The sequence below is a fragment of the Dipodomys spectabilis genome, unplaced genomic scaffold, assembly GCF_019054845.1.
Source record: "Dipodomys spectabilis isolate Male_0828 unplaced genomic scaffold, ASM1905484v1 ptg000195l, whole genome shotgun sequence".
Lineage (NCBI taxonomy): Eukaryota > Metazoa > Chordata > Mammalia > Rodentia > Heteromyidae > Dipodomys > Dipodomys spectabilis.
The window spans coordinates 1,698,041-1,711,224 of record NW_024870872.1 but is presented as its reverse complement, the minus strand read 5'-3'; the positions used below and the strand labels follow the sequence as shown (position 1 = coordinate 1,711,224).

Here is a 13,184-nt window from a genome sequence, read left to right as displayed (position 1 = left end):
TTCCCTGTATTAATATGCAGTGTCCGTCCTTGTCTTTTTGAATTGATTTTAATGAAAGTTTACTTTCTCAGATATCAGGATTGCTACACCAGCTTTCTCACTGGGGACATTTGATTGGTAGATCCTTTTCCAACCCTTCACTCTGAGTTTGCTTGTATGTTCGGCTGAATGGTGGGTCTCCTGAAGGCAACAGGATAGGTCATATTTTCTGATCCAATCTGCAGTTCCTTTTCTTTTGATTGGCTAATTAAGCCAGTTAATATTAAGTGATAGTACAGAGAGATGCATTGTGGTCCCTATCATTCCCTGTTTTCCTAACTTTTTCTTCTTTCCTTTCCTCCTGCACTTGCTCAGTTAGACTTCTATTACTGCCTGTCTGATGCGAGTCCCTGTTCCTGGTTGCTTTCTTCAGGTTGTGTTCCTTCTTTTAGTATTGTTTGTATGCTGGCTTAATGTTTATATATTCATTTAGTTTTTATTTGCTATTAAAAATTTTCAGCTCTCTCCATCAAATGTAAATCCTAGCTTTGCTGGGTATATCAGTCTGGGTTGGCAGTTATTGGTTCTCAGGGCTCGTATGGTATTTTCCCAGGCCTTTCTTGCATTCAGTGTTTGTGTGGAGAGAGCTGCAGTGATTCTAAATTTTTTCCCATTGTTGTATAGCTCCTTCTTCATTTTTGCTGCATGCAAGATTGTTTCCTTATTATTCAGATCTATCGTTTTTACTATAATGTGTCTAGAAGTGTTTTTCCTGGGATCTTGCTTGTTGGGTGTTCTATATGCTTCTTTTATGTAGGTAAGATGTTCTTTTTTGCGGTGGGGAAAATTTTCACCGATTATCTTGTGGAATAGGTGTTGCATTCCCTTGCTCTGAAATTCCTCAACTATACGAAGGTTAAATTTCTTGGCATTATCTTCTTTCTCTTGAATTTCCCTTTGGCTTAATTTGAGTGATTTTTCCATATCTGTCACTTTTTGTTCCAGTTGGTGTATTCTGTCTTCTGTATCTGACACTTTACATTCCATTTCGTTCACTCTGTTCACCGTGACTTCTATTGTCGTTTGCCTGGAGGAAATGGATTCCTTTATGGATTCGATGTTGGTTCTCAAACTATTGATCTCACCTCTTAATGAGGTATGTACTACCTCTAATGTGGCATTTATCTCACTTCTTACTGAACTTTGTGCAGCCTCTATTTTTGAATGCATCTCCTGTTTGATATCTTGTATCTCTTTTGATAGTTCATCCTTGTATTCTTTTAATTTCTGATCTATTTCTCACTTTATTTCTTGAGTCATTGCCTCAGCAACCCTTGGATGTAGTTTTTGTCTTCCATTCCTGTTTTGCTCCCACTGGGGCTCTCCCCTGCATGGTTGCTGGCTATTGAGGATAGCTTGCTATCCTGGGTAGTGATAAACCTTGTAATTTTTCTCTGTGATTTTCTCATGGGGGTTCAGGGATTATTGGAGACTAATTTGCAATTTTGTTTTGGTGTGTCTGTTTTTGCTTGGTTGCTGATTCTGTATTGGTACAGAGAGTCTGTGCCTGATCTGGTTTCTGTTGGGGGTATACTTCCAGCTGCTGGTCTGACCTACATAGGATTCTCGGCTCTCTGCTGTAGATCCCTGGCAATTCCCGCCTTTGGAAGGGTTGAGCACCCTAGACTGCTCATGTTTGCTCCTACGAGTGCTCTTGACAAGATCAGATGCTCTGGATGCACTCTTCCAGATGCTGGAGTTGGCTATGGGCTCCTGATGTTTTTGTTTGGTTGTTTTTTGGGGGGGCCGGTTGTGGGCTTGAACTCTAGGTTTGGGTGCTGTCCATCAGCTCTTCAGCTCAAGGCTGGCACCCTACCATTTGAGCCACAGCACCACTTCTGACCCTTTCTGCTCATGTGATGCTGAGGAATCAGATCCAGGGCCTCATGCACCCAAGACTATCACTCTACTGCTGAGCCACCTTACCAGCCTGAGCTCCTGCCTACTATCAGGTGCTGGTGGCCTGTGTTGCCCAATCCCAGCCTAGAGTATATGGGTTGGGTTTTGGTGGGGTTTGGGCTTCTCTTGTCCTGAGCCTCCAGGTCTTTTGTTGTCACAGATGTACTTCCCAAGGGATACAGTTCCCTGTTTTTCATCCCTCTGCTGAGGCGTATGCTTAGTTGGGAGGAATTGGCTCTGTTGTTCAGGCACTGGATCGCCAGGCCTGGTTCTGGTCCCCCGCCTGGGGCACGCCAGTTAGGCCTGTGCTGCTGTGTATACCACCTAGGTTATGCAGCCTGGGGTACACAGTTTAAATTTCTGCTACTGTTGGTTGTCTTGACCCAGGGGCACTGTTCCTGGCTTGGCTGTCTAAGCTCTCTTCCAGGGGTGCTCTTGCTCTAGCCTGGCCAGCAGAGTGTGTTCCCAGGGCCGGTGGAGCTCTCGAAGAGTTCCCAGTTTTAGTGGGTCCTGTGGTCCGGGTGTTGGGGTAGGGAGTCTGGGTCAGGGTCTGGGGATTCCCTCCAGATCTGCTCTCCTTTGAGGGATACACTGTCCCCTGTGGGGTATTCACCCTGGAGCTAGTTGTTTCTGTGTGGTGTAGGTTGTCAGTTGCTGTTGCAATCCGAGTTCAGTTGGGGTGGTTGCAGGCTGGGCTAGGGGTGGTGTCTCTGTGTTTCTCTTCTGTCTCTGCCTCTGTCGAAGCTGTCAGGTCCACAGTGTCCACACTCAGGCGGCTTCTGCATCTGCATGTAGCTCCCTGTGTCTCTGGGACCCTGGCAGCCCCCATCGGGTTGTCCCAATCGATGGGTCTGACACCTGTACCTCAGGCAGATTCTGCATGAGTGATCTGCAGGCAGCCCCCTGTGTCTCTGGGACTCTGGCAGCCCCCGCCATGCTGGCTGGCCATGGCTTGGCATGCTGCCATATGGCCAGTGAATGTTAGGGGAGGGGTCTTTTGCTCTTCTCTGTTCTGAAATTCTTCTTTTCCTCTCTTTCTTTTTTGTTATTTTCCACCTCCTGTTTGTCTCTGAGTGTTCGTCTTTTTGTTGTTGTCGGTCTCTTGGGTCGATTAAGCATTGGAACTCGAACTCTCTTTTTGTTTGGGGAGAGCTTCAGTGTTTCCCTACTGCTTTGTCGCCATCTTTGTCCTTCTCTTATACAATAAAAAGGAAAACACAAGTTAACTTGATCTTTGTCAATCCTCTTTGTTCCATTCCCCTCCTAGGATCAGTTTCCACATCCAGGAACAGTTACTTCCAGGAACAATCGATGGTGCTGCTTGTGGTATAATGAATGTTTTCTGGCTTCACCGAAATAACACAAGGACACCTTTGGACCTGATGTAACACGTGTTTCAGAGACAACTTAGTAAAGAGAAAATACCAATTATATTGCTTATAAATACATTATCCATGAGTATATTGAGTTCAAACTTTGTAAGTGCTCTGTAAATTAAGGCGAATTTTAAATGGGAAGAAGGTTCTCAGATCATTTTTTATGAGTATATATGCTGCACATTATTTCCCAAGTGTACATGAGTTAACAGTTAGGGAAACAATAGCAATAATAGGAGAAAGAGAAGTTCTGTGTTTAAGTATAAGGGTTCATTACACTATAGAAGACTCTATAAATAAGACAACATTGAAACAATAAAGCCAAGTCCAGTATGTAGATTTATGAGAGTGATATAGGGAAAGCATTACTCCTACGAGGAATACGAAGTATGAGCCCACTCTCTTTATAAATCACGCTTGTTAATCACGCAAATTTGTAGACAGTAGAATGGAAGAATAATTCTGTTTATAATGCAAGTCAGATATAAGATCATGGACTTAACTGGAAAAAAAAAGTCCATCTTGAGAGAGCAGGGATTATACTAGCCATGAACTGGTGGATAAGATCACATTTTTCTCTTTCCTTTACTTATATATTTTTTGTTGGTGGTGGTCTTGGCACTTGAACTCTGGTCCTGGGCGCTGTCCCTCTGCTATTCAGCTCAGGTTAGGATCCAGCGTGGGGAGAACAGTCTTTGAGACACTATAATTAACCAGCCAAAAGCTGTATTAGAAGAATGGCTCAAGTGATGGAATACCAGTCATGAGCAAGATGGCTGAATAAGAGCTTGAGGCTTTTGCATACATACATACAAACATACACATAAACACAGAGGCACTTATATGTACACACATGAATACACAAATGAAGCAATTCTCAGAATATGTAGAAAAGGAAAAGTTAGGAAACAATAGATAATATGTCCTCAGTAAGATGAGAATCAAGTCATAATTTTTAATGTTAGAAACTCCTCAAGTGAAGTTTCTTCAAAAAAGTTTAAGAATATTACATAGATAGGGACCAGAGATAGTAAGAGAGTCAAGTAATCATTATGAAAGGATCAGATCCATGAAGGAATGAATCAGAGACCACAAATGTGTATCTGAAAATGATCATATCCTCTGTGAAATGTTAGAACATCTTTTAAAATAGTACATGAACAGTCGGAGCAGTCTAGTGGATGATATCATTGGAGAAGTTCAGAATTGCTAGTCTGTATCTAGATTAAATAAAGCAAGAAACTATGGCGGGTCAATGTGATACAAGCCTAGGATTCTAGCACTCAGACTGACAGGAGTTTAGAAACTGGAATTACATAGTGACACCCTTCCTGCACCAGGTAGTATAATTTTGTCTTAATAAAAGAAACCAAACAAGAAAGGAATACACAGTTGGAAGGTTGGGCTAATTTTGTCATAATGTTTTGAGAAGTCGTTTCCTATTGAAATGCAACTCATATATAATCCTCAGTTCTGCTTTTAAATGGTCTCTTCATTACAGAACATTCCTAGATGCAAAATGGCTCATGATTCCCATCCAGAACTTGAAAAAGTAAGTAATCATCATTCTGTTAGATTCCAAGAAAAGGATGAAGGATTACAAAAGATTAAGCCTGAAGATATAGCAGAGTTCGTCTAATGTAAGAATTTATAGATCTTGCTTAATTAGATTTTAGATTTAAAATATATATTTTGGTTTTGTTTGTAATTTCATATTCTATAGGATACTACAAAATTCTTTTTAAGTAGAAGGTTTAATTGAAAAATTTACAAATGTTTCTTACATTCTATTTGCCTGGAATATACTTTCAAGAGAGTTATAATTAGAACTCTGTTAATAGAGATTTCAAACAGTTCATGTATAAAACGATAATGTGAATAATGTAGACAGAGTTGCCAACAATAGATGATATTAATTTATGACTTTAGAAAAAGGCAATTTTTTGAGGCTTTGGTATAACATTGTATGAAGAGAATAATTGTGTGACTTCTTCTTTCTTCTACCTGTATGTAACACAGGAAGCAATTTCCTTAATTATGTGTCTCTGTATACAATGAGAAAAATGCTAGGTTTGGGGTTTGTTTTTATTTTTGTTTTATTGTTTTGTGCTAGGGGTTGAACTCTGGGCATGGACACTGTCTCTGAGGCTGTTTATGCTCAAGGCTTGTGCCCTACCACTTCAACCTCAGTACCACTTGTGTCTGGCTTTTGCTGAGAAGTTTATTGGAGATAAGAATCTAGGGAACCTTCCTGCCTGGGTGGGTTTTGAAATGTAATCTTCTGTTTATCTATGATAGCTAAAAAAGTATAAATATAAATAATATTTGCAAGAATACCAGTGGAGGAAAAATGATGCAACCCAATTTATTGTGGTGCTTTTTCCAGAACACGGAGGGTATCACATTAGCAGAGGTGTAGTATTTTTTCAAAATGGAGATAAGCTATTCGTGATGTGAATTAAGGGAATTTTGAGGTGCACCCTACAAGTTGGAAATTGTTGGTCTCAGATTACTTTATTGCATAAACCTTGGGATTGATGGTCATAGAAATAATAGCTTAATCTGATAAATAATTGCTTACTCTTGAAGAATTAATTATAACTGATGTTTCATAGTTTTATACTATTTCAGAATGTGGCTATTTTTCTGTTCACTTCTCTATCTGTAACACCCCATTGGAAAATGCATATATGGAATGTTCATTATTTCAAAATGAGTAGTTATTAGTCATAAGAATTTTGAAGAACACATATATTCTGTCCTCTTAACAACTTATTTACTTTTAAAAGTTCTGGCTTTCCGTAGAATTAAAGTGTTTTCTGTTTTAACATGAGAAAGTACTACATTTATTCTTTTTTCAAAATATTGGCAAGTATATTGTGAAAATATTGTCTAGTTGGACAACATTCAAGTTGATGGCCCTTTGATTAAAATTCAAATTAGATGCCAAATAGTACTGATTTTTAAAAGTTACTACATAAAGAATAATATTTACTATACCAATACAGTGAAATATTATTTCATGCAGCCTATTTTTAAAATTTAATTTTAATGTCAAAATGATGTGCTGTGGGGTTACAGCAATTGTAAGCTAGTGAAAACACAATTTTTCAAACTTGTTACCCCCTCTCTCATTTTTCTCACAGTTTTACTTCACCCCAATATGCCTCACAAGTTGTAATGTACATTTCCAACTTATTGTCTTGTGAGTATTGCTATTGCATTGGTTTGCCCTTTGTCCTCTGTCTCGCCATTTTGTTGTTCCTGTTCCCTTCCCTAATTAAGGTAAATGCATGCTCAATACACAGGGTACCAAAATCAAATACAGCAGGGAATAAACCATAGAGGAAAATCCCAAAGAAAATAGAAATCACATTGTACATTACAAACAACAACTGCAAATAAATATCTCTGTTTCCATAGCTTGGAGTTCATTTTGCTCAGCATCCGCTCATATGATCATATACATGCATAACAAAGCCACTGGAAAATAATAGTTTCATGGACAGTATATCAGGAAAAAATATATTAACTGTTTTTATGGTAAAGGTGGAATTAGGATTGGTGAATTCGTGATTCTGATAAAGGAATTTCAAAAAAATTTAATGTTTATGACAGGTAAATTTTAATTGTTCAACCTTTTTCACAACTTAACCTATTAAGAAAATTTAAAATTACCTGGGAAAATAGGCTTTCATGTAAAGAAATCCATAGAGACTTAGCTGAGATGGAGCAATGTGGGTAAGATGGCTCATTTTCACACTAAATAAACAAACCTCACAAACCTTGCTGTAAATCATGTAGATTCCCTTGAGAATTGTCCTTAACCAGGAAAAATACTCTTACTGTGTGAAAACAAGGTTGTAGTGGAATTTAAACTCAAATTTTGTAAAAAAAATAAGAAATTAAAATTTGTGAATTGACTTTAATTACCAAACAGTAATTTTCTGAATAAGATAATTTGGTTCAAATTATTTAGGGAGAGAGTGTCCTCCACAATGAAAGAGGGTATTGGGTTTACACTTTTCTGTTTGTAATACTTTCCACAATTTCTTTCCTCGTGAAGCAGTGAAACACAGAAAAAAATCTGATTGGATACATCAAACCAATTATTTCGCATTTCTAAGTAGCTCAAAAATATAATATCCTTATTAACATGAGATAATGAAGACTTCTTTTATTACATAAGCCAAAAACTTTTGGGATCAGAAAAGAATTGAGAATATTGAAAAGGTAAGAAAACACGTTCTTAGAAGCCTTAGCTAAGTGTATTGGTTTCTGCAGTGGAGGGAGGCCAAAACTTTTTGATGTAGATTGTCATAATGTTTTTGCTACCTAAAGTGATTTTACAGAGTCTATTTGGCTCAGTGTATTGCAGAGCACATTGAAGACATGAAAATAAATTCCACATCCAAATAAAAGAGTTTTGAAAGAGAAACCATGAAGATATAGCAGTACGGGAGGTCTTATAGTAATTCAGCTTTACTAGACCTGAAGCTGAGAAGCTGTGATTAATTGGAAATCAGTCAAGAGCAAAGAGGAGAACAGAGAAGTAAGACATAGAAGTATTGCCTTTGTAACAGACACTGTAATCCAAGGAATGGGTGATTTAACTCTATTCTTCTCCATACATTTTGTTGAGCAAATGCAAGACCATGAGAAAAATAATCTATTGAAATAATTCTGCAAAGAATAACTTCACTGTTCTTGATATGGTATCTAAGGAGAGTCTTAAGAGTGAAGATAAAAGTGGAGTATTCTTTGGTTTCTTCTAAGCATCTTGTTAGCAAAATATATCTTTGAGGTTAGAAGTGATTGAAGCAAAAAGTGGTGGAGTATTTATTTATTTTTGTTTTTTTAATATTTAATGCCCTAAATTTATTCTAATCTACTGCCGTTCAAGAACTGGGTTACATTATCAAGTAAAGCTAAACAAACAAATGAAGAGTTCGCTGATGTTCCTCAAACCCAAATGATTCACTTTTGAAACTGGAGGTTTCCTTTCTAAGGTCTGTTCCCTGTCTAGATACCCAGGGGTGGGTGCCAATGCTCTCAAGGTAGAGTATTTATTTTTGAGGGCACTTTAGACACGAGAAGATTTTCAAGGTAAAAGAAAAAAGAAAAAAATTATAGCTAAATATTTGTGATTACAGGTTCTTGAACTGGTTTTTTGGAGACAAAGTTTTGCATTACAGTTTATCCTCATTAACATAGATGTTGAGTTTTCGTGGCAACCAAATGCAAAGGGGAAGTTTAATGGACTCACTTGGACAAGTAAACAGTATGATAGAAAATAATGGGAAATAAAATTTAGTGAAATATTTTGAACAATTACTTTGCCAGAACAAAGAAGGAAAGATATAATTCAAAATCACTTGATTTTATTAAAGGTATGAAAAAAGAGTAATGAAGACAGATGAGAGGAAACACAGAGAAATGTTTTCTCTCCAGTAGAATAATGCGTTTTTGATCTTGTTTCTTCCATTCTATCTTCACAAGCTATCAAGTGTGCCTCATGACTGGAGTGTCCAGTTCAGACAAAGAGCACTCGCAGATGAAAAGATTCGCAGTAGATGTAGGTGCTTTATAACCTTTGACAATGTACTTAATCTGTTCTAAATTCTCCCCTACCCCAAACTGCCCTCTTTGAACAGCTTTGTTTGCTTTTCCCAAGACTGCCCTTCATTAACTGCTTAAAATTTTGATAGGTCATATTCGTACTCTCTTGAGATTGTTGTTTGGTTGCGATTTTTGTGTTTTTTGTTTGTTGTTGTGTTTTTAACTGAATTTCAAAAGGTTGTGCAAGTATATTACAATTGAATATGTCCATCTAATTGTCAAATGCTCCAGGATCAGAGTCACTCCTTCTATCATGCTCTACCAACCCCCTTCTCCAAGATTTATTTCAGATTTACCACTTCATTTATTACATGTGTATATTGAGTGTTCTAGATATACTTGCCCTTGTTCCATTTTTCATTCATTCTATGTCTTTACTATTATTCCTCTCAGGTTTCAATTTCCTGATAGTCATTCTGTTAAACTGTCTGTTAATATTTTGAAAGGTTTATATACATCTCCTGCAGTTTCAATCCCGCATATACATGAAGTGATGTCAGCTTATATTTCCATAATTCATTTGCAAGACTGGAGATGTGAAGCACCTAGACATGATTTTATTCTAATCCATTTGGAACATTAATCTTTAGTCAACAAAAAAGTTTAAAAATGGCTTAGAATTTATTGTACTAGTTTTTATAAATGGCTTTGTAAAATGGTGTGATTATTTTATTTATTTGGAAAAAGAAGAAAACTAAGATTTACTACTATAGAGGTATATGATAGAAATAGAAGACAGATTTTATGTTTGTCACATCTCTGATGAGTACCCATATTCAAGACTTGAAGTCACATTTCTAACTATGTTAAACAGGGAACACATAAAACAATGCATGATAAGGCAACTATTAGTGACTTTTTAAAATGTACCTTCTTATGTGATGAAATTTACTTTATTAGCTAATATTTGGGTTTGAAATATAGGATGCTGATCTGTTTAACACATTTCGGGAAGGCATCTACTCGAACAATGCCAATGGTGTGGGGGGTAATATTTCTACAATTTAATGAATGGTTGAACTTGTTTGGGATTAGTGCTGGGTAAATAAATCAATTCTATTGTAACTTGCCCCTACATTGAAAAACTTGTAATGTCACTATCATCTACTTGCCAAGTGTTATTTTGGCGAATGTGATTTTAAAAAGTTTATTTGAAAAGGAATATACTTTCAGAAGATTAAATGTAGGTTATCATTGGTTTGAGAATGACAACATTTTTATACTACAGAACCAAGTTTTACTGAAGTAACAGTTTTTTGAAGCTCTAAGAATCTTCTCAATTAAAGTTTTTCTAAATTATATTTGACTTCTAAGTCAAGATTTCCTAGCCTTGGTAGACCATGTATGGATCTACCGTTCCAGGAAGTATTTTTGGCCTACTTATGCTGGGCTGAAATCTTTCATTAATCATTAGGAGAAGGTATTAAAAATATTCTTGTGACATTTGTGATTTTGTTCACTCAAATGGGCTTGTCATCTGTAAATTGAAAGTTTGAATTACAGTACTTTCTCTCATATTTTATGATCTCATCTTTCATTTTAAGTTGACTTGCATTTCACAATAGCTTACATCTAAATCCTGCAAGGAATTAAGGACCTGAAATATTATAGGAAATGAGAAATTGAGACATGTCTTCAATTACTTACTGTTGGCATGTTGCATGGGCCTAGGTGAAAAGTCTTGCTTTTGTTATCTGATGATGCAGATAACTGGGAACTGGTATCCTAGGACCCGTGGGTCCTGCAGAAGAATAATAGCTTTTAGACATCATATCAGCAAAATTTTGGTAAAATCAGTAAGAATGCTTCAGAAATATGGAGAAAAACAGTTTGGGACCAGCGACTTAAAACAATAAACAGAGCAGCAGAGTAAAATACATTATAGATTAGAGGAAAACAATACTGTTTTTTTACCATGTAAATTCAGAAGATCAAGAACACTTAGAAGGTATCACAAATTTATACCGAAGACATTGCATTGATACTTTTTATATTCTAAAAATAATTATTTATATTCCAATCTATTTATGGGAATAAATATCAATTTAGTTGTCAAATTATCATCTAATTCTAGTAAGTTTCACTGTGTGAAATTTAAAATCAACACATATAAATAAAAATATGTAAGTATATATAATATAAGAAATTATTTTCCATTGTTTTGTTGTGGTTAGGGTATCAAAGGCAACTCCGTTTTAAAGTATTGTTCCATTATCTCTACCTCAGTTTTTGGTAGAGTTAGATCTAAAGCTTTACCATTTCGAGATTTACAGCCTAGAGGCAAGAGGAAACACTGTGATTAAAACATTACCAATTTAAGGCCTAATATCGAGGACTTGTCCAGGAGCTATGAAAATATTTGTTGATAGAAAGTCAGTAGTGTAAGTTCCTGCCTGGTTGGATTGTAGACAGGCTAGGACATTAGGTAATCATGCATATGAACAATATTTTCACCTTCTTGGCTTTAGCTACTTTTGAAATGTTTGGTATAATAAACAAAGGTATTTTAATAAAATACTTTGAATATCTGCCTTTAGCTACCAACTCATGGACAAGGTCTAAGTGTCCACTGTAGGCTTCCCCAGGAAGAGGGGTATACTCATCCTCATGCCTATTTTTAGAAAATACCTTCTATTCTGAATAATTCATTCTCAACTATTCATCTCTCTATGATCCCTTGTAACTAAGATTAGTTTTGTTCCAGTAAGACAATCTATGCTGTCACGGAAAGATATTCTGGTTGGTCTCTTCCTACATGGAAGAAGGGTAAAGGGTCAGGAAGACATTAGTGCCATTGAGACCTCATTTTGGAAATTTTAAGCTGCAGAAGTTTCGAAGTAGCTTTTAAGAAGGCCTACTTTGAATCCATTAGCTCCACAAAGCTAACTCAGTTGATAAGTAAGTACTTGAAAAGCCATCACCTTTGGACTTAGCTATAAAGGCTTCAAAATATGGTCAAATTTAAAATGAAAAAGACAAAATAGTCTTTGACAGAAAAATTGCAAATGTGAGCAATCCACCATACAATATAAGTTTTTTTCCACTATAAACAGAAATTTAGAGAAATAAGATCAATACCATTTTTAGGAACAATAAGGGTTCATTGTTACAAATAGGCAACCAAGGGTATATGCCTGTATAAAGATTGCATCATTAACTACTTAAATTTAGAGGATACTACAGGCTTCAGCAGCAGTTCTACGCAAATGACAACAATACCAAGATTAGCATGGCACTTGCACAAGGATGATATAAAAATTGGTGAAGTATTCCATATTTTTCATTTTTCAGATGCAAGAAATGAAAAAGAGTTATTAAAAGGTTGATTACAAAAATACAAGTGTAACAGCATATATAATTCATAGAATTAAAGGTTAGGTTGACATCAGTGTTTAAATCTTCACCTTAGAAAGGCCTTTACATAGCATAACCTTTAAACAACTTGAAATTAGATAACATTGTCATCTTATCCCAAAGAAATAAAATACTATAAGGACCTAGGGAAAAAAAGGAATCTTAAACTTTTTCTATAAGGAATGCAATTTGAATGGACACATTTATTAATTAACCTATATATTATAAAACAATGTAGAATTCAAAATATATCTAGGAGAGAAGGAAATGGATTATGGACATTATACAAATATAGATATACTTTTTTCAGATAAGCACCAGGAATAACTTAAGTTTCTATACTATTCATTTCCACAGATAAGTTAAAATTATTTCTGATTTTAAAAAAATCACAAACTCTGCAAAAAACATTATAGATGTATACAAACAACTCTTGAATACATTTTGACATCAATGTCAGGCAATTCACTTGGAAGAATAACATGGAATCCATGATTTTTTAAAGTAAGATATTGCTGTTGCTTTGCATTGTGAAAATATTTTGTAAGGACATGAATGATGAAAGTTTTGAAATTTAAGAAACTTAACCAAACCATTACGACTTTGGAGGGACACAAAGGATGAACTGGCATTTTTGAAATTTAAAGAACTTAACCAAACCATTACGATTTAGGAGAACAATTTGTAAAGCCTTTCACAACTTCAAAGAGGTAGTGATACATACTTATCCTTTTTGGCAATATCAAATGCAGTTTCTTCCAAGTTGTTCTTCAGACCTGGTTTGATATAATGGTTCAACAGAAGTAGATACAGCATATATTTGCTATTTCTATTCCCAGCAGCAAGATGCAAGGTGGTCAAGAGGACTTTAGTTTGGGCATTTGTAGCTGCATCATG

At 36.0% G+C, this 13,184-nt stretch overlaps 1 non-coding gene across 1 annotated transcript; it reads left to right on the top strand.

Moving 5' to 3' along the window:
- Window positions 1-12,110: 12,110 nt before the first annotated feature.
- LOC122121720 lies at window positions 12,111-12,214 on the top strand. Its single transcript, XR_006150028.1, has one exon. It is a non-coding gene; the product is annotated as a U6 spliceosomal RNA (small nuclear RNA).
- The last annotated feature ends 970 nt before the right edge of the window (window positions 12,215-13,184 follow it).